The sequence below is a fragment of the Dendropsophus ebraccatus genome, chromosome 10, assembly GCF_027789765.1.
Source record: "Dendropsophus ebraccatus isolate aDenEbr1 chromosome 10, aDenEbr1.pat, whole genome shotgun sequence".
In the NCBI taxonomy this organism is placed as follows: domain Eukaryota; kingdom Metazoa; phylum Chordata; class Amphibia; order Anura; family Hylidae; genus Dendropsophus; species Dendropsophus ebraccatus.
In genome coordinates this window covers 78,463,397-78,485,155 of record NC_091463.1, presented here as the reverse complement: position 1 = coordinate 78,485,155, position 21,759 = coordinate 78,463,397, and the positions used below count along the sequence as shown (strand labels likewise).

The 21,759-nt window shown below is 47.0% G+C and overlaps 1 protein-coding gene across 4 annotated transcripts in view; it reads right to left on the bottom strand.

Annotated features, from left to right (window-relative positions):
* SIPA1L3 (signal induced proliferation associated 1 like 3) overlaps positions 1-21,759 on the bottom strand; it is a 140,932-nt gene that overhangs the window by 111,246 nt on the left and 7,927 nt on the right. For 2 of the 4 annotated variants that reach the window (XM_069943508.1, XM_069943513.1), the window contains exon 1: positions 7,375-7,463. The exons of the other annotated variants lie outside the window; for them this stretch is intronic. The gene's annotated coding sequence lies outside the window, so the exon portion shown is untranslated. Of the gene's footprint in view, positions 1-7,374; positions 7,464-21,759 lie in introns of those variants that run through there. 4 annotated transcript variants of the gene reach the window in all.

Below are 21,759 nucleotides of genomic sequence, written 5' to 3'. Positions count from 1 at the left end.
ACAGCAGGTGACAATGCTCTGAGGGTACAGCAGTATACAGCACTGGTATATATAGGTGGCAAAAGAGACATCATATGGCTGGCCGACTGCAGATCTGACAACCCAAACCGATCAAGGATCCCTACACTGTGGCTGAGCCAGGGCCGGCCGCCATAATACAGACACATATAATGCTCATGGGACGCTCAGGGTGATCACATGGGGAAAAAACACCTAAAAATCAGCTCGAAATCTGCTGTACGGACTGTACTGAGGATGTCACATTGTCTTGTTTATTTCTTTTTTCCAAGCTGGGCAGTTTTTACCCGTGTGAAGGAGCCCTGAGTGTACAGTGATGGCACACGGCTCAGCTATCGTAGCGTCATCATATACCCATCCCCTGTCCTGTACACCACGTCCCCTATACCCATCCCCTGTCCTGTACACCACGTCCCCTATACCCATCCCCTGTCCTGTACACCACGTCCCCTATACCCATCCCCTGTCCTGTACACCACGTCCCCTATACCCATCCCCTGTCCTGTACACCACGTCCCCTATACCCATCCCCTGTCCTGTACATGTCCCCTATACCCATCCCCTGTCCTGTACACCACGTCCCCTATACCCATCCCCTGTCCTGTACACCACGTCCCCTATACCCATCCCGTCCTGTACACCACGTCCCCTACACCCATCCCCTGTCCTGTACACCACGTCCCCTACACCCATCCCCTGTCCTGTACACGTCCCCTATACCCATCCCCTGTCCTGTACACGTCCCCTATACCCATCCCCTGTCCTGTACACGTCCCCTATGCCCATCCCCTGTCCTGTACACGTCCCCTATGCCCATCCCCTGTCCTGTACACGTCCCCTATGCCCATCCCCTGTCCTGTACACGTCCCCTATACCCATCCCCTGTCCTGTACACGTCCCCTATACCCATCCCCTGTCCTGTACACCTGCCCTATACCCATCCCCTGTCCTGTACACCTGCCCTATACCCATCCCCTGTCCTGTACACCTGCCCTATACCCATCCCCTGTCCTGTACACCTGCCCTATACCCATCCCCTGTCCTGTACACCTGCCCTATACCCATCCCCTGTCCTGTACACCTGCCCTATACCCATCCCCTGTCCTGTACACCTGCCCTATACCCATCCCCTGTCCTGTACACCTGCCCTATACCCATTCCCTGTCCTGTTCACCTGCCCTATACCCATCCCCTGTCCTGTACTGTACACCTGCCCTATACCCATCCCCTGTCCTGTACACCTGCCCTATACCCATCCCCTGTCCTGTACACCTGCCCTATACCCATCCCCTGTCCTGTACACCTGCCCTATACCCATCCCCTGTCCTGTACACCTGCCCTATACCCATCCCCTGTCCTGTACACCTGCCCTATACCCATCCCCTGTCCTGTACACCTGCCCTATACCCATCCCCTGTCCTGTACACCTGCCCTATACCCATACCCTGTCCTGTACACCTGCCCTACACCCTTCCTCTGTCCTATACCCATCCCCTGTCCTGTACACCTGCCCTATACCCATCCCCTGTCCTGTACACCTGCCCTATACCCATCCCCTGTCCTGTACACCTGCCCTATACCCATCCCCTGTCCTGTACACCTGCCCTATACCCATCCCCTGTCCTGTACACCTGCCCTATACCCATACCCTGTCCTGTACACCTGCCCTACACCCTTCCTCTGTCCTATACCCATCACCTGTCCTGTCACAAGACTTTCACCTGGACTTTCTATGAACACCTTTATGACACCTGACCTGTACAAACAAGGCCACCTGAATGCAACCTGACTGGTCCCTGCAGGACACCTGTGCATGGCCTGACCAGTAGCCCTCCCGTACACCTGTATGTGTGACACCTGACAGGGTATACATTACTTCATAGACCATATTCAATAAGCAGCACTTTCTTTCCTCACAATGACTGTGGTGACATTACCATCACTCTTCTATTCTCCCCCCATGTGTCACAGCTCATGACCTGAACCCCCCAAAGCTTCTTCAGTTGTGCTTACAATCCCAGCACTGCTACATCACCCACCACCACTCACATACAGTCCTGTGTCACCGCAGAAAGGAAACCCTTGTGCCTGCCCCATCCTGCGGTCCTCTTATCTGGACTACAGTACAGTGATTTCCCTGACTGCGTCTCACCATGTATTAGGGTATATCAGAGGGGTGCAGGAGCCGGACCCCCTTGGCTCAGGATGCCAAGACTAGAGGATCAGCAGGGATACACAGCACAGAGCTCATCCCTGGCATTTCCTGACATATCTGAACAATGCGTCACAAGGATAACACTCAGTAAGATGTGTACGGGTCACCCGTCCGGCTGCCATAAACATGAGACTATCGCCCCCCCGATGAGAGGGGTAATAATGTGTCACTACTATCAGGATACTGTACAGCCATGTATCTGTATAACTGCATCACTGCATCCTCCAAACACTCAGTGTCCAGCAAATACATTGGATGGGCTGGAAGGGACCAGCAATGTAATGGTTACCAGTAAGGACTAATAACTGGTTGTATCACCCAATAGCTGAACCTCCGACTGTACCCCTCATGTACACAACATAACTCCCGCACCAGAACCCCCAAAACCTGCACACAAAGTTTCCTTATCATCCGAGTGGCCTGCATCCCCACTAGATGCTCCATCACTATTATTCTCCCCATTGTTAACCAGCTGCAGCCACATTCTGCCCCCCTGCCGCCATCATCTCAGAGTAACCTGCCCCCCTGCCGCCATCATCTCAGAGTAACCTGCTCCCCTGCCGCCATCATCTCAGAGTAACCTGCCCCCCTGCTGCCATCATCTCAGAGTAACCTGCCCCCCTGCTGCCTCCTATTACCCCCCAATAACCTGCACCCCTGCTCCTGTCATCTCCCAATAACCTGCATCCCTACTGCCTCCTCTTACCCTCAAAAACACCTGAAGCACTGCTGCCTTTTATAACCCCATCTACAACCTGCACCAACACTACGACTCCCATCAATAATCTGCACCACCACTACTACTACTCTCAACATCTGCACCACTACTACTACATCTATAACCTGCACCACCACTACTACTACTACTACTCCCATCTATAACCCGCACCACTGCTGCTGCTACTACTCCCATCTATAGCCTGCACCACTACTGCTACTTCTATCTATAACCTGCACCGCCACTACTCCCATCCACAACCTGCACCGCTGCTGCTACTACTCCCAACTATAACCTGCACCGCTGCTGCTACTACCCCCAACTATAACCTGCACCGCTGCTGCTACTACTCCCAACTATAACCTGCACCGCTGCTGCTACTACTCCCAACTATAACCTGCACCGCTGCTGCTACTACTCCCAACTATAACCTGCACCGCTGCTGCTACTACTCCCAACTATAACCTGCACCGCTGCTGCTACTACCCCCAACTATAACCTGCACCGCTGCTGCTACTACTCCCAACTATAACCTGCACTGCTGCTGCTACTACTCCCAACTATAACCTGCACCGCTGCTGCTACTACTCCCAACTATAACCTGCACCGCTGCTGCTACTACTCCCAACTATAACCTGCACCGCTGCTGCTACTACTCCCAACTATAACCTGCACCGCTGCTGCTACTACTCCCAACTATAACCTGCACCGCTGCTGCTGCTACTACCCCCAACTATAACCTGCACCGCTGCTGCTGCTGCTACTACTACTACCCCCAACTATAACCTGCACCGCTGCTGCTGCTACTACTACTACTACCCCCAACTATAACCTGCACCGCTGCTGCTACTACTACTACTCCCAACTATAACCTGCACTGCTGCTGCTACTACTACTACTCCCATCGATAACCTGCACCACTACTACTACCATCTATAACCTGCACCACTACTACTACTCCCATCTATAACCTGCACCACTACTACTACTCCCATCTATAACCTGCACCACTACTACTACTCCCATCTATAACCCGCACCACTACTACTACTACTCCCATCTATAACCCGAACCACCACTACTACTACTACTCCCATCTATAACCAGCACCACTACTACTACTCCCATCTATAATCCACACCACTACTACTCCCCGCACCACTACTACTACTCCCATCTATAACCTGCACTACTACTACTCCCATCTATAACCCGCACCACTACTACTACTCCCATCTATAACCAGCACCACTACTACTACTCCCATCTATAATCCACACCACTACTACTACTCCCATCTATAACCCACACCACTACTACTCCCCGCACCACTACTACTACTCCCATCTATAACCTGCACTACTACTACTCCCATCTATAACCCGCACCACTACTACTACTCCCATCTATAACCCGCACCACTACTACTACTACTCCCATCTATAACCCGCACCACTACTACTACTACTACTCCCATCTATAACCCGCACCACTACTACTACTCCCATCTATAACCCGCACCACCACTACTACTCCCATCTATAACCCGCACCACTACTACTACTCCCATCTATAACCTGCACCACCACTAGCACTACTCCCATCTATAACCCGCACCACTACTACTACTCCCATCTATAACCCGCACCACTACTACTACTACTCCCATCTATAACCAGCACCACTACTACTACTCCCATCTATAATCCACACCACTACTACTACTCCCATCTATAACCCACACCACTACTACTCCCCGCACCACTACTACTACTCCCATCTATAACCTGCACTACTACTACTCCCATCTATAACCCGCACCACTACTACTACTCCCATCTATAACCCGCACCACTACTACTACTACTCCCATCTATAACCCGCACCACTACTACTACTACTACTCCCATCTATAACCCGCACCACCACTACTACTCCCATCTATAACCCGCACCACTACTACTACTCCCATCTATAACCTGCACCACCACTAGCACTACTCCCATCTATAACCCGCACCACTACTACTACTCCCATCTATAACCCGCACCACTACTACTACTACTCCCATCTATAACCCGCACCACTACTACTACTACTACTCCCATCTATAACCCGCACCACCACTACTACTCCCATCTATAACCCGCACCACTACTACTACTCCTATCTATAACCTGCACCACCACTAGCACTACTCCCATCTATAACCCGCACCACTACTACTACTCCCATCTATAACCCGCACCACTACTACTACTACTCCCATCTATAACCTGCACCACTACCACTACTCCCATCTATAACCCGCACCACTACTACTACTCCCATCTATAACCCGCACCACTACCACTACTCCCATCTATAACCCGCACCACTACTACTACTCCCATCTATAACCCGCACCACTACTACTACTACTCCCATCTATAACCTGCACCACTACTACTACTCCCATCTATAACCCGCACCACTACTACTACTCCCATCTATAACCCGCACCACTACTACTACTACTCCCATCTATAACCCGCACCACTACTACTACTACTACTCCCATCTATAACCCGCACCACTACTACTACTCCCATCTATAACCCGCACCACTACTACTACTCCCATCTATAACCCACACCACTACTACTACTCCCATCTATAACCCGCACCACTACTACTACTACTCCCATCTATAACCTGCACCACTACTACTCCCATCTATAACCCGCACCACTACTACTACTCCCATCTATAACCCGCACCACTACTACTACTCCCATCTATAACCCGCACCACTACCACTACTCCCATCTATAACCCGCACCACTACTACTACTCCCATCTATAACCCGCACCACTACCACTACTCCCATCTATAACCCGCACCACTACCACTACTCCCATCTATAACCCGCACCACTACTACTACTCCCATCTATAACCCGCACCACTACTACTCCCATCTATAACCCGAACCACCACTACTACTACTCCCATCTATAACCTGCACCACTACTACTACTCCCATCTATAACCCACACCACTACTACTCCCCGCACCACTACTACTACTCCCATCTATAACCTGCACTACTACTACTCCCATCTATAACCCGCACCACTACTACTACTCCCATCTATAACCCGCACCACTACTACTACTACTCCCATCTATAACCCGCACCACTACTACTACTCCCATCTATAACCCGCACCACTACTACTACTCCCATCTATAACCCGCACCACTACTACTACTACTCCCATCTATAACCCGCACCACTACTACTCCCATCTATAACCCGCACCACTACTACTCCCATCTATAACCCGCACCACTACTACTACTACTCCCATCTATAACCCGCACCACTACTACTACTACTCCCATCTATAACCCGCACCACTACTACTACTACTCCCATCTATAACCCGCACCACTACTACTACTCCCATCTATAACCTGCACCACTACTCCCATCTATAACCCACACCACTACTACTACTCCCATCTATAACCCGCACCACTACTACTACTACTCCCATCTATAACCCACACCACTACTACTACTCCCATCTATAACCCGCACCACTACTACTACTACTCCCATCTATAACCCGCACCACTACTACTACTACTCCCATCTATAACCCGCACCACTACTACTCCCCCCATCTATAACCCGCACCACTACTACTACTCCCATCTATAACCCGCACCACCACTACTACTACTCCCATCTATAACCCGCACCACTACTACTACTCCCATCTATAACCCGCACCACCACTACTACTACTCCCATCTATAACCTGCACCACTACTACTACTCCCATCTATAACCCGCACCACCACTACTACTACTCCCATCTATAACCTGCACCACTACTCCCATCTATAACCCGCACCACTACTACTACTACTCCCATCTATAACCCGCACCACTACTCCCATCTATAACCCGCACCACTACTACTACTACTCCCATCTATAACCCGCACCACCACTACTACTACTCCCATCTATAACCCGCACCACCTCTACTACTACTCCCATCTATAACCCGCACCACCACTACTACTACTCCCATCTATAACCCGCACCACCACTACTACTACTCCCATCTATAACCTGCACCACTACTCCCATCTATAACCACTCCTCCTCCTCCTCCTCTCCCGGTGTGCACCTCCCCCTGTGCCCCTCCGGTCCCCGGTCACACACGTTGCTGCCCCCGCCTCTGTACACACATCTCCTGTACACTTTGCCTCCACGGTCCCTGCCCCCAGCTGTAACCCGGCAGCCTGCCCTCCCCTCCGCCAGCTCGGACACTTTCTCCCGCACACGTCCCCTCTCTCACTCCGGTCACGTCCAGGAGCCATAACCCCGCACACGGCGACACTTCCCCCGAGTTTCCAGCACTTACCGGCAGCGGCTTCGCCGGACCCCGACTCCAGCCTGTCTCCTACAGCTCCGATCCCACGGCTACACTACAAAACACGCCCACCGCCGCGCCACGCCTCCCGCCTCTGCACTCACTGCGCAAGCCCCGCCCAGCAACCAATATGGCCGTCCCTCTCTTGCCATCCAAAGTGCGTAATGCCAATCAAGTTCTCTTCGTGTTTTTTTTTTTTTTTGTAATAACTTTATTACCAGTGCACAATTTACGTTGCATGGCAGATAGGAGTGGAACCTGGCAGTCGTATTACAGCTAATGCGCCTCTGATAGAAAAGCTTTAATACGTTCGTGTTTCTGGAGGCGATCCAGCCCCGAGTTCACTAGTAACAGTTAGGACATGTTCACACTTGCAGAATTCAGTCAGGTTTCAGGCGCAGTACAGACAGATTTTACTAAATGATGGTCTCATGTCAAATCAGTGTAGATTCCTCATAAACAAAAACCATGTAAATTCAGCCTAATAGATTGTGACTCAGTAGTGCCAGAGTATCCTGCATTTATAGTTCCTGCATGAGAGCTCCCTATATAGAGTGCCTACCAGAGTGCTCCCTATATAGAGTGCCTACCAGAGTGCTCCCTATATAGAGTGCCTACCAGAGTGCTCCCTATATAGAGTGCCAATCAGAGTGCTCCCTATATAGAGTGCCAATCAGAGTGCTCCCTATATAGAGTGCCAATCAGAGTGCTCCCTATATAGAGTGCCAGAGTGCTCCCTATATAGAGTGCCTACCAGAGTGCTCCCTATATAGAGTGCCTACCAGAGTGCTCCCTATATAGAGTGCCTACCAGAGTGCTCCCTATATAGAGTGCCTACCAGAGTGCTCCCTATATAGAGTGCCTACCAGAGTGCTCCCTATATAGAGTGCCTACCAGAGTGCTCCCTATATAGAGTGCCTACCAGAGTGCTCCCTATATAGAGTGCCTACCAGAGTGCTCCCTATATAGAGTGCCTACCAGAGTGCTCCCTATATAGAGTGCCTACCAGAGTGCTCCCTATATAGAGTGCCTACCAGAGTATCCTGCATTTATAGTGCCTACCAGAGTATCCTGCATTTATAGTGCCTACCAGAGTATCCTGCATTTATAGTGCCTACCAGAGTGCTCCCTATATAGAGTGCCTACCAGAGTGCCCTGCATTTATAGTGCCTACCAGAGTGCCCTGCATTTATAGTGCCTACCAGAGTGCTCCCTATATAGAGTGCCTACCAGAGTGCTCCCTATATAGAGTGCCTACCAGAGTATCCTGCATTTATAGTGCCTACCAGAGTGCCCTGCATTTATAGTGCCTACCAGAGTGCCCTGCATTTATAGTGCCTACCAGAGTGCTCCCTATATAGAGTGCCTACCAGAGTATCCTGCATTTATAGTGCCTACCAGAGTGCCCTGCATTTATAGTGCCAACCAGAGTGCTTCCTATATAGAGTGCCTACCAGAGTGCCCTGCATTTATAGTGCCTACCAGAGTATCCTGCATTTATAGTGCCTACCAGAGTGCTCCCTATATAGAGTGCCTACCAGAGTATCCTGCATTTATAGTGCCTACCATAGTGCCCTGCATTTATAGTGCCTACCAGAGTGCCCTGCATTTATAGTGCCTACCAGAGTGCTCCCTATATAGAGTGCCTACCAGAGTATCCTGCATTAATAGTGCCAACCAGAGTGCTTCCTATATAGAGTGCCTACCAGAGTGCCCTGCATTTATAGTGCCTACCAGAGTGCCCTGCATTTATAGTGCCTACCAGAGTGCCCTGCATTTATAGTGCCTACCAGAGTGCCCTGCATTTATAGTGCCTACCAGAGTGCTCCCTATATAGAGTGCCTACCAGAGTGCTCCCTATATAGAGTGCCTACCAGAGTGCCCTGCATTTATAGTGCCTACCAGAGTATCCTGCATTTATAGTGCCTACCAGAGTGCCCTGCATTTATAGTGCCTACCAGAGTGCCCTGCATTTATAGTGCCTACCAGAGTGCTCCCTATATAGAGTGCCTACCAGAGTGCTCCCTATATAGAGTGCCTACCAGAGTGCCCTGCATTTATAGTGCCTACCAGAGTATCCTGCATTTATAGTGCCTACCAGAGTGCCCTGCATTTATAGTGCCTACCAGAGTGCCCTGCATTTATAGTGCCTTCCAGAGTGCTCCCTATATAGAGTGCCTACCAGAGTGCTCCCTATATAGAGTGCCTACCAGAGTGCCCTGCATTTATAGTGCCTACCAGAGTATCCTGCATTTATAGTGCCTACCAGAGTGCCCTGCATTTATAGTGCCTACCAGAGTGCTCCCTATATAGAGTGCCTACCAGAGTGCCCTGCATTTATAGTGCCTACCAGAGTATCCTGCATTTATAGTGCCTACCAGAGTGCCCTGCATTTATAGTGCCTACCAGAGTGCCCTGCATTTATAGTGCCTACCAGAGTGCCCTGCATTTATAGTGCCTACCAGAGTGCCCTGCATTTATAGTGCCTACCAGAGTGCCCTGCATTTATAGTTCCTACCAGAGTGCCCTGCATTTATAGTGCCTACCAGAGTATCCTGCATTTATAGTGCCTACCAGAGTGCCCTGCATTTATAGTGCCTACCAGAGTGCCCTGCATTTATAGTGCCTACCAGAGTGCCCTGCATTTATAGTGCCTACCAGAGTGCTCCCTATATAGAGTGCCTACCAGAGTGCCCTGCATTTATAGTGCCTACCAGAGTATCCTGCATTTATAGTGCCTACCAGAGTGCCCTGCATTTATAGTGCCTATAGTTTATAGCCTACTAGGGATGTCACGATACCAGAATTTTGAGTTCAATACCAATACCAGCTTTCTTATTTCTATACTCGATACTAATTCAATACTAAATAAAGTTTGGAAAAAAAATATGTAAAAATACAAATATAATATATATTTTTTTTTTAAAAAAAAAGGGAACAGGGATTATTAGAACCTTTATTATGATTATTGTTTTTTTAATTTAAACTTTTTTTAAACACTTTTTAATTCCTCTCTACCCCGCAGCATACCTCCCTGTGCACAACTCCCAGTATACCTTCTTATGCACTACAACTCCCAGCATACCTTCTTGTGGTGATTTGTAGTGCACAAGTGGGTATGCTGGGAGTTGTGGTGCATAAGAAGGTATACTGGGAGTTGTAGTACACAAGGAGGTATGCTGGGAGTTGTAGTACACAAAGAGGTATGCTGGGATGTTTTGTCGGGAGGCTGCTGCTGCACAACTGAAACTCCCAGCATACCTCCTTGTGCACTACAACTCCCAGCATACCTCCTTGTGCACTACAACCCTCAGCATACCTCCTTGTGCACTACAAATCCCCAGAATTCCTCCTTGTGTGCAACTCCCCACAAGAAGGTGTGCTGGGAGTTGTAGTGCACAAGAAGGTATGCAGGGAGTTGTAGTGCACAAGAAGGTGTGCTGCTGGGAGTTGTAGTGCATTAGCAGCCTCCTGACACAACAACTCCCAGCATACCTCCTTGTGCACAACAACTCCCCACAAGAAGGTATGCTGGGAGTTGCTGTGCCACTGTACCGGAAGACCCCGAGGGAAGGGGGGGGGGGGCAGGATTGTGGACACCGGAGGGTGCGAGGCACCGGCAGATAGTAGTATCGATATTTCGGTGCACCGTGCATCACTAGTGCCTACCAGATTATCCTGCATTTATAGTGCCTACCAGAGTGCCCTGCTTTTATAGTGCCTACCAGAGTGCTCACTATATAGAGTGCCTACCAGAGTGCTCCCTATATAGAGTGCCTACCAGAGTTCCCTGCATTTATAGTGCCTATCAGAGTGCCATACCAGAGTGCCCTTTATTTATAGTGCCTGCCATAGTGCCCTGCATTTATAGTGCCTTTCATAGTGCCTACCAGAGTGCCTCTTATTTATAGTGCCCGCCATAGTGCCCTGCATTTATGGTGCCTACCAGAGTGCCCTGCATTTATAGTGCCTACTAGAGTTCCCTGCATTTATAGTGCCTACCAATGTGCCCTGCATTTATAGTACCTACCAGAGTGCCCTGCATTTATAGTGCCTACCAATGTGCCCTGCATTTATAGTACCTACCAGAGTGCCCTGCATTTATAGTGCCTACCATAGTGCCCTGCATTTATAGTGCCTACCAATGTGCCCTGCATTTATAGTGCCTACCAGAGTGCCCTGCATTTATAGTGCCTACCAATGTGCCCTGTATTTATAGTGCCTACCAGAGTGCCCTGCATTTATTGTGCCTGCCATAGTGCCCTGCATTTATAGTGCCTGCCAGAGTGCCCTGCATTTATAGTGCCTACCAGAGTACCCTGCATTTATAGTGCCTACCAAGGTACCCTGCATTTACAGTGCCTGCCATAGTGCTTACCAGAGTGCCCTGCATTTATAGTGCCTGCCAGAGTGTTCCCTATATATGGATAACCCCCAATAGAAAGTGCTTGCCTGAGTGTTCCCTATATAGAGTGCCTACCAGAGTGCCCTGCATTTATAGTGCCTACAGGAGTGCTCCCTATGTATGGAGTACCCCGTATAAAGAGTTCTTGCCTGAATGCCCTGCACTTATAGTGCCTGCCTGAGAGCTCCCTATATAGAGTGCCTACCAGAGTGCCCTGCATTTAAAGTGCCTACCAGAGTATCCAGCATTTATAGAGTGCCTCTATATAGACTGCCTGACAGAGTGCCCCTATACACAGGTAAACTGCTCGACAATGCCAAGGCTATCCTAGGAGTTGAGATAATATAAGGGCAGACTAGCTAGACCAGTTGGTCATTTTATGCTGACAGTCCTTTATGTTTCTCTGTATAAAATCCAGCACCTAACAATGTAGTCTGTCTTTACAAACATTTAGGAAATCAGCTGTGATTGGTATTATTAAGAATTGGATGTATTTAGGAACCACAGCACAACCCAACTGGAGAGCACTCAAGAGCAGGGCCGCCAAGTGCTAAGGTGGATAGTGTGTCAAAATCATCAACGCCCTGCTGACCCAATGACTGCAGAGACCAAATCTCATCTGGTAAAAAAATCAGCACAAAACCTGTGCCAGCTGGGTGTTTTATGACATGGGTTTTCATGGCTGAGCAGCTGTATGCACACCTTACATCTCCATCCACAATGTCAGGCATTAGATGGAGGGGTGTAAAGCTTCCACCACTGCACTTTGGAGCAGACGAAACGTGTTCTGTGGAGTGACGGATCACACTTCTCTATATGTTTCTTTTTACATTGTTGTGTTTCCCCTTTAAATGGAGAGAATCTTAATAATGACCCAATAAAATCACCTTCAGCACAATGCTCATATAAAAGAACATGATAGGTGGGAGCCCCCAGGGTGAGATATACAGTCCAGTCTGCAGGCAGCCTTGTATAGAGCAGGAGAAGCTCCATAGATTAATATATAGTTTTGTGGGAAAAGTAGTCAAGTGGGCGGTCTTACTGAGTGATTGACAGCTGAGTGATACATACACACACAGAATGAGCAGAATGAATGAAAAGTCATTCTGAAATGTCTCCCATAACACTATATATCAATGTGCTCGGCTCCTCTTGCTCTATAACATGATGCCTGCAGACTGGACTGTATTTTCAATGTAACAGATTCCCTTTAAGCCTTAGACTACCATAAAATGCTGCAGAATATTGGTTGCCAGAGGCACGACATATCAGGTGTCAGGGAGGACACACGCCGAAAATCGTTGCAAAATATCCGCTTGTTTAAAGGGATGTGTCATCAGACTACGCTGCTTAATGCTGGTACTATTACACAAAGGGGGAGATTCATCAATCATGGTGTAAAGTGAAACTGGCCCAGTTGCCCCTAACAACCAATCAGATTCCACATTTTATTCCTCACAGACTCTTTGGAAAATGAGAGGTGGAATCTGATTGGTTGCTAGGGGCAACTGAGCCAGTTTCACTTTACACCATGTTTGAAAAATCTCCCCTAAAGTGATAAGCAGCCATACTTGGCCGATACCAGACAATAATCATTTCGTGTAATAGCTCATGCAGAAAGGTAAAAGTCAGCTGACATGCAAGATGTCGGCTGATCGTTGGCTTTTTGCGCGAACCAAAATCCCAATCAGCAGCCGGTCGCTCCCTGTAATAGGAGGAGTGGCAGCAGACCGCCGCTATCTTCTATGGGCCACCTGGACGATCTAAAGAAAGTCCCCCGGACAGCCCCCCGCTGCTCCCTACGGCCCCCTGATCTTACTCGCTTGCTGTCCGCAAGTGTAGTAGCACAGATAGCGAGCAGGGATGAGGAGCAAGCGAGCACTGACCTGACAGGTTGGTAGTCATAAATATCGGGCCATCTAATAAGGCTCTAAGGAAAGCAAAGTGTGAGGACAGATCCGCACTCCTATTAGCCAATATGGCACTCACAAATATTGTGCCAATTGGCTAATGGGAGAAATTAAATAATTCAAGAGAATTCACGTAATTTAGAAGTCAGGTGTACTGAGGGGGGAGCACTCCCAGCATCCTCTCAGTCAATGATGTGGAGGGCTTCCGCTATAAACTATTCGGGGATCTATCAAGGCTGCACCAGGCATAGGCCTGGCAAGAAAGAAAATATATTAACACAGTCAATTTTTTTGACAGGATACTGATGAATGGAATGACATGGTCTACTGATAGTATAGCAATGTATGCTAACTCGACGGAAGCCAAAGGACTCTATTATCCTCTGATGGGTAATGGAGCTTTATGGTTGAAGGGGTTAAAAGAGAAACAATGACACCATGTGTCAGGTTGCCACAAACATCAGAGAAACATTTCCTTTTCTGCTCATTTCTAAGCAGCCCTATATGTAGTAAATCAGTGTCACTGCTATGTTAGCAATGAATGGAATTAGTTTCGGTAAGGGTGATTTGTAAGAATGCAGAAAGTCTTATAGGCAGCGGCTCACGTGGCTGCAATGCCACATTCCGCCTATTCCAGAAATGTTTCTACTGTAAAGAAAAAAAAAAGAAGAAAAAGAACATTGTCTCTGGTCAGGAAACGCTAGAGATGGGAAAGCGTGCATATATAATCTACCACCCATTATATGCCGTATAATGCTAAACGTTACACGTGACCATAGCAAGGGATCTATCTGTGTGGATTTCCATTACAAACATAATAAAAAGCGAAACAAGTGAAGTCACGTACAAAAAGTCATGTGATTTTGTGCTTTTTTTTGTTTGTTTTTTTTTTTTTACTTTGGTGCATTTTTTGTTGTGGTTCATACCAAAAACATTACCGAAATGCACCAAGCCAAGCACTTCACACAGGCACGGTTTGTGCCTTTGTGAGAGTGACCTTGGTGCCCTTGAGTGCCAAAAACCTTGCGTGAATGTAGCCCAAGGGTCGTATTCCACGGGCCGAGGAGGGCCCGATCAACGATGTAAACGAGCAGCGATCTGCTAGATCGCCGCTCGTTTACTGGGCCTATTCCACGGGCCGATGATCGTTGAGCGAGGGCTGCAAGGACATCGTTACCAAAGTCCTTGCAGCCCTTGCAGCATCATACATTATCTGTCAGGTCTTCTTCTCCGCGCTGTCTTCCTCCCCGGGTCTCGCGCGCTCTATCTTCAGAATGGCCGGTCAGCAGATTGGCTGAGCGCTCTGTCAGCTGACCGGCCATTCTGAAGATAGAGCGCGCAGGACCTGGGGATGAAGACAGCGCGGAGAAGACCTGACAGGTAATGTATGATGCTGCAGCCTGTCAAATCGGTCGCCCGCCGCGCACCGCTATTCAACCGTAGCGATGTGCGGTGGGGGAACGATGATTTTAGGTCTGGCCCTAAATGAACAATCAGCCGATGACACGATCATCGGCTGATCGTTCTCTCTATTTCACCAAACGATAATCGGCCGAATTGGGCCAAATGGGGCCGATCCGGCCGTTATCGTTACTGTGGAATAGGGCCCTAAGGCTACACGGACAGAATATGGTCACATGTTTGCGTCCAAATTATCACTGCAAGTCCTGGCCTAGCCACATGTCTCATGACCCAAACTGATAATGTGGAGCACTATGGTCGACCGGTCACTTGCCAGATGGTACTGTGTGAAACCACTACTGTGATGGTTGGTCGGAGTGTAGCCCAGCCAGATGGTAGGTTGTCGTGACACCAATGCCGATTGGGTACACCTGCTTTTCTTTTAGAAAGGCTAGCTATACCCTTTACCCTGTGGTCGGTGACCTGCCGGGCTGTGAGGGGTTCCCCTGGGTACTTATCATGGTGGTCCGGAGTGGAGCTGTGACCCACACGGACTATTGGTACCACCACCCACAGAAAGGGGAGATGACCCAAAGATGGTGTAACTACTGTGTAGGTGCCGGAACAATAATCACTGAGTCCTGTTACCATAAATAAAATTTTCTTTACTTCAGAAATACTTAGTACAGTAGCAGATAATAGTTTTCTGACTTGATAAGACACTATCTGTGTTACGAGCCTTTGGAGCAGAAGGGCTGTGCTGACTTCAGTTCAGTTCAGAGTAGTAGATGAGAGTTTGTGCTAAGAGTCCCAACCCAGGGTAGAAGTGTGCTCTGCCAGAACTTTAGAAGAAAAATGAATAGAATACTCAAGAATACTTGAAAGTAGAAGACTACTTGTGCCCCTGTTTCGACCTTTGTTGTCACCTGTTGCCCTACAGTGTCAGGTGACCCGTCCTTCTAGGGTGACACAAGCCTTGTTACCTGAGTTGAGCAAGGTGGCCAAGATCAGGGTCGGACTGGGCCACCGGGGAGCCGGGGGATCCCCCGGTGGGCCCCACCCCCTCCTCCCTCTTGCAGGGCCCTTCCCCTAAGCCAGAGAGGGGCCTCCCGTTTGGAAGCTGCCTAGTGTCGGGAGCTCAAGGGGCCCCCTGCTGGCTCCCACACTGCTGGGGTGAGTTCAGCACGGCATCAGGGCCCGTTCTCTCTGTAATCATGGGCCCTCCCCTCCCCCTGCTCACCTGACTCCCTTACATCAGCTGTGGGCCTCAGCGCTGCCCTCTTCCTGCCTGTCACGTGAGCAGCAGCAGGCCCCTCCATCCCCCCTCCCCTCTGCAATCACGTGACTCTCCTGTTGCTGTGTGCAGTCGGTGCACAGGAGATGGGGAGAGGCTGCAGGCTGCTGGGCCCGGCTGGGAGAAGAGAAGATGGAGACAAGAAGACTGAAGCTTCCTGCCCTGCTGAACATGTGAGTGTGTGTGTATATACTTGTCTATCTGTCATCCGTGTGTGCCATGTGTGTGTGTGTGTGTTTTCTATCATGTATATAGTGTATATTATGTAATGTAGTTCTATAGATAGTTTATATGTGTAATCTGCATGTTTTTGTATCTGTGTATCCATGTTGGTGAGTCTGTGTGTGTTAGTATGATTAGATGTATATATGTAAGGTGTGTTGTGTCTGCATGTTTGTGTATGTCTGCAGTATGTCTATTTGTGTATATATGTATACAGTGTGTATGGCTACAGTATGTCTATTTGTGTATATATGTATACCGTGTGTATGTCTGCAGTATGTCTATTTGTGTATATATGTATACAGTGTGTATGTCTGCAGTATGTCTATTTGTGTATATATGTATACAGTGTGTATGGCTGCAGTATGTCTATTTGTGTATATATGTATACCGTGTGTATGTCTGCAGTATGTCTATTTGTGTATATATGTATACAGTGTGTATGTCTGCAGTATGTCTATTTGTGTATATATGTATACAGTGTGTATGGCTGCAGTATGTCTATTTGTGTATATATGTATACTGTATGTATGGCTGCAGTATGTCTATTTGTGTATATATGTATACAGTGTGTATGTCTGCTCTGCAGTATGTCTATTTGTGTATATATGTATATAGTGTGTATGTCTGCTCTGCAGTATGTCTATTTGTGTATATATGTATACAGTATGTATGTCTGCAGTATGTCTATTTGTGTATATATGTATACAGTGTGTATGGCTGCAGTAGGTCTATTTGTGTATATATGTATACAGTGTGTATGTCTGCAGTATGTCTATTTGTGTATATATGTATACAGTGTGTATGGCTGCAGTATGTCTATTTGTGTATATATGTATACCGTGTGTATGTCTGCAGTATGTCTATTTGTGTATATATGTATACCGTGTGTATGTCTGCAGTATGTCTATTTGTGTATATATGTATACAGTGTGTATGTCTGCAGTATGTCTATTTGTGTATATATGTATACCGTGTGTATGTCTGCAGTATGTCTATTTGTGTATATATGTATACAGTGTGTATGTCTGCAGTATGTCTATTTGTGTATATATGTATACAGTGTGTATGGCTGCAGTAGGTCTATTTGTGTATATATGTATACAGTGTGTATGTCTGCAGTATGTCTATTTGTGTATATATGTATACAGTGTGTATGTCTGCAGTATGTCTATTTGTGTATATATGTATACAGTGTGTATGGCTGCAGTATGTCTATTTGTGTATATATGTATACAGTATGTATGTCTGCAGTATGTCTATTTGTGTATATATGTATACAGTGTTTATGTCTCCAGTATGTCTATTTGTGTATATATGTATACCGTGTGTATGTCTGCAGTATGTCTATTTGTGTATATATGTATACAGTGTGTATGTCTGCAGTATGTCTATTTGTGTATATATGTATACAGTGTGTATGTCTGCAGTATGTCTATTTGTGTATATATGTATACAGTGTGTATGGCTGCAGTATGTCTATTTGTGTATATATGTATATAGTGTGTATGTCTGCAGTATGTCTATTTGTGTATATATGTATACAGTGTGTATGACTGCAGTAGGTCTATTTGTGTATATATGTATACAGTGTGTATGTCTGCAGTATGTCTATTTGTGTATATATGTATACAGTATGTATGTCTGCAGTAGGTCTATTTGTGTATATATGTATACTGTATGTATGTGATGAGAAGTTCACACTTTGGAGGTCCAGTTGTGCCGGAGATCCGTGAGGCTTGGGCTCTGATCAGCTTAGGATTCTCACATCGAAGATGATAGGTGTTGTAGTTGATATAACAGTAAGACTTTAATCAATGGATGACGGGTTTCATCAGATGAGATCATCAGATCTATTGAGGATTCCCTTAGAAACACATTATCCATTGATTTAAATCTTACTCCTACGTCTACTACAACACCTATCATCTTTGATGTGAGAATCCTGAATCAGCTGATCAGCGCCCAAGCCTCACGGATCTCCTGCACAACCGCCATTTAATGGCAAATAATTGGCGTTATTTTAAATTTTAACAGTGTGTGAACAGAGCCTTTCTGTGCTTCAAATCCACTCCCGGTTTTGGTTACAAAAAAATGACCAAACTACTGTGTGAACCTAGCGGTGTGACACCATGCTTACCGCTTTCTTTCCACTGCAATTATAAAAACTTTTGACATCATGCAGACGTGTGAAATGTTTTGATCAGTCAGTGTCAGTGCTGAGACCTCCTGTGGTGGCTAGATCATCACTCCATCAGTCATGTTACACATGACGGGCCCATAGACTATAATGGAACCCATCTCCTATAATGAGTGCTCAGACCCTCACTTGCATTGTGATGGACTGAGTAACATTCTGGCCATTGTTGGGTGTCTCAACCCTGAGACAGATTAAACTTTTAATCACATCTGTCTGACATTTTGTATTGACCTTAAAGGGGTACTCCAGTGAAAAATATTTTTTCAAACTAACTGGTGTGAGGAAGTTATACAAATTTGTTTATTACTTCTAATTAAAAAATCTCCAGTCTTCCAGTACTTTTCAACTGCTGTATGTCCTGCAGGAAGTGGTGTATTCTTTTGAGTCTGACACAGTACTCTCTGCTGCCACCTCTCTCCATGTCAGGAACTCTCCAGAGCAGGAGAGGTTTTCTATGGGGATTTGCTGCTGCTCTGGACAGTTCCTGACATGGACAGAGGTGGCAGCAGAGAGCACTGTGTCACACTGTATACACCACTTCCTGCAGGGCATACAGCAGCTGATAAGTACTGGAAGACTGAAGATTTTCAATTAGAAGTAATTTACTAATCTGTAACTTCTGATATCAGATTTAAAAAAAATATTTTTTTTTTTACCAGAGTACCCCTTTAACGCTTTAATGACCACTGATGTGCCTTTCATGATGGTCCTTTAAAGTCTTATTCCAGCCCAACAGCTTGTGGTGAGGCAAAACCGTCATGGGTCTCCTCTGCTGGAGATTGTAATAGAGGAGCAGACTAGATGGTCATTTTTTCCTTCATCTTCTGAGGCTGTGTTCACACATGACATTTTTTATGTGTTTTTACAGCAATATTGTTGGAATTTCATTAAAGTTTCTACATAAATGGTGCAGTTTTACCACAACTGCATAAATCAGTAACAACTGTATAAGTGACTGGCAGTGCACTAGTATCACTGCTCACATACACAGCTCTATGCAAAGTCACTGTACTAACGTGAAAGGTTTGGCGCTGATTATGTCTTTATATGTTGGGTGGGCCCCAAGAATCAATTTCCCTGGTGGGCCAAGGTACCCCAGTCCGACACTGGCCAAGATTACCTGGTTACACCTGAGCTGCAAGCTGCCAAACGTCTGTCCACTACCACACTCCCAAATAGACTACTCTAGACAGGTGGGGGACCTGGCAGAGCCAGGGCCCAGCTGAACTACAGCCATTTTTTTAGATCTGGATCATAGTTAATACGGTTGAAAAAAGACACATGTCCATCAAGTTCAACCAAGGAGGGGATGGATACAAGGAAGGGGGAGGGGTGATAGGTTCTATACATATGCATTTATATTATTTTGCTCTAAGAACTTGTCTAGGCCGGTTTTGAAGCCCTCTACTGTTTTTGCTGTGACCAGATCCTGTGGTAGACTGTTCCACAGATTCACAGTTCTCATTGTAAAGAAGGCTTGTCGCCTTCGGAGATTGAACTTTTTTTTCTCCAGGCGGAGGCAGTGCCCTCTTGTCCTTTGAGGGGGTTTTACCTGGAACATATTTTCCCCATATTTCTTGTAGGGGCCATTTATATATTTAAATAAGTTAATCATATCTCTCCTTAAACGTCTCTTCTCCAGACTAAACAAATGTAATTCTTTTAATCTCTCCTCATAACTAAGATGCTCCATTCCCCTTATTAGTTTAGTTGCCCGTCTTTGTACCCTCTCCAGCTCTAGGACGTCCTTTTTATGAATCAGGTTCCAAAACTGGACGGCATACTCCAGATGAGGCCGCACCAAGGCTTTATAAAGCGGTAATATTATATCCCTGTCCCGAGAGTCCATGCCTGTTTTAATGCATGACAATATCCTGCTGGCCTTAGAAGCAGCTGACTGACATTGTGTGCTGTTCTGTAGTTTATTATCTACAAGTACACCCAGATCCTTCTCCATCAGCGACTCTCCCAGAGTAACTCCCCCCAGGACATATGATGCATGCGGGTTATTAGTACCCAGGTGCATAACTTTAAATTTATCCACATTGAACCTCATTTGCCAAGTGGACGCCCAAACACTCAGTGTGTCTAAGTCATCCTGTAACATCTGCACATCCTCCATAGACTGTACTGTACTACAAAGCTTGGTGTCATCTGCAAAGATAGAAACATTGCTGTTAATTCCATTCTCAATATCATTAATAAACAAGTTAAACAGAAGAGGGCCCAGTACTGACCCTTGGGGTACACCACTTATTATCGGGGACCATTCGGAGTAGGAATCATTGACCACCACTCTCTGGGTACGATTATTAAGCCAGTTTTCAATCCAGTTACACATTAAATTTTCCAAACCGATAGACTTTAACTTACCCATCAGACGTCCATGAGGAACTGTGTCAAACGCTTTTGCAAAATCCAGGTACACGATATCCACAGCCACGCCGCCATCCAGGTTTCTACTTACCTCTTCATAGAAACATATTAGGTTGGTTTGACAGCTTCTGTCCTTAGTAAAACCATGCTGGTTATCACTTATAATACTATTAGCCACTACATATTCCTGGATGTAGTCCCTTATAAGCCCCTCAAATAGTTTCGCCACAATGGACGTTAAGCTTACAGGTCTATAGTTACCTGGGGAAGTCCGAGAGCCCTTTTTGAAGATCGGCACTACATTTGCCTTACGCCAGTCCCTCGGCACAATACCAGTAAGCAAAGAATCACAGAATATTTCATACAAGGGTAGAGAAATTACAGAACTGAGTTCCCTAAGAACTCTGGGGTGTAATCCATCAGGCCCTGGAGCTTTGGTTACATTGAGTTTGTTTAATTTATCTTGGACCATATCTATAGTAAACCAGTTCAGTACATTACATGTGTTAGCAGCACTGGCCCCACCCACCTCAGTACTGGCCCCACCCACAACAGCTCCATCCTCTTC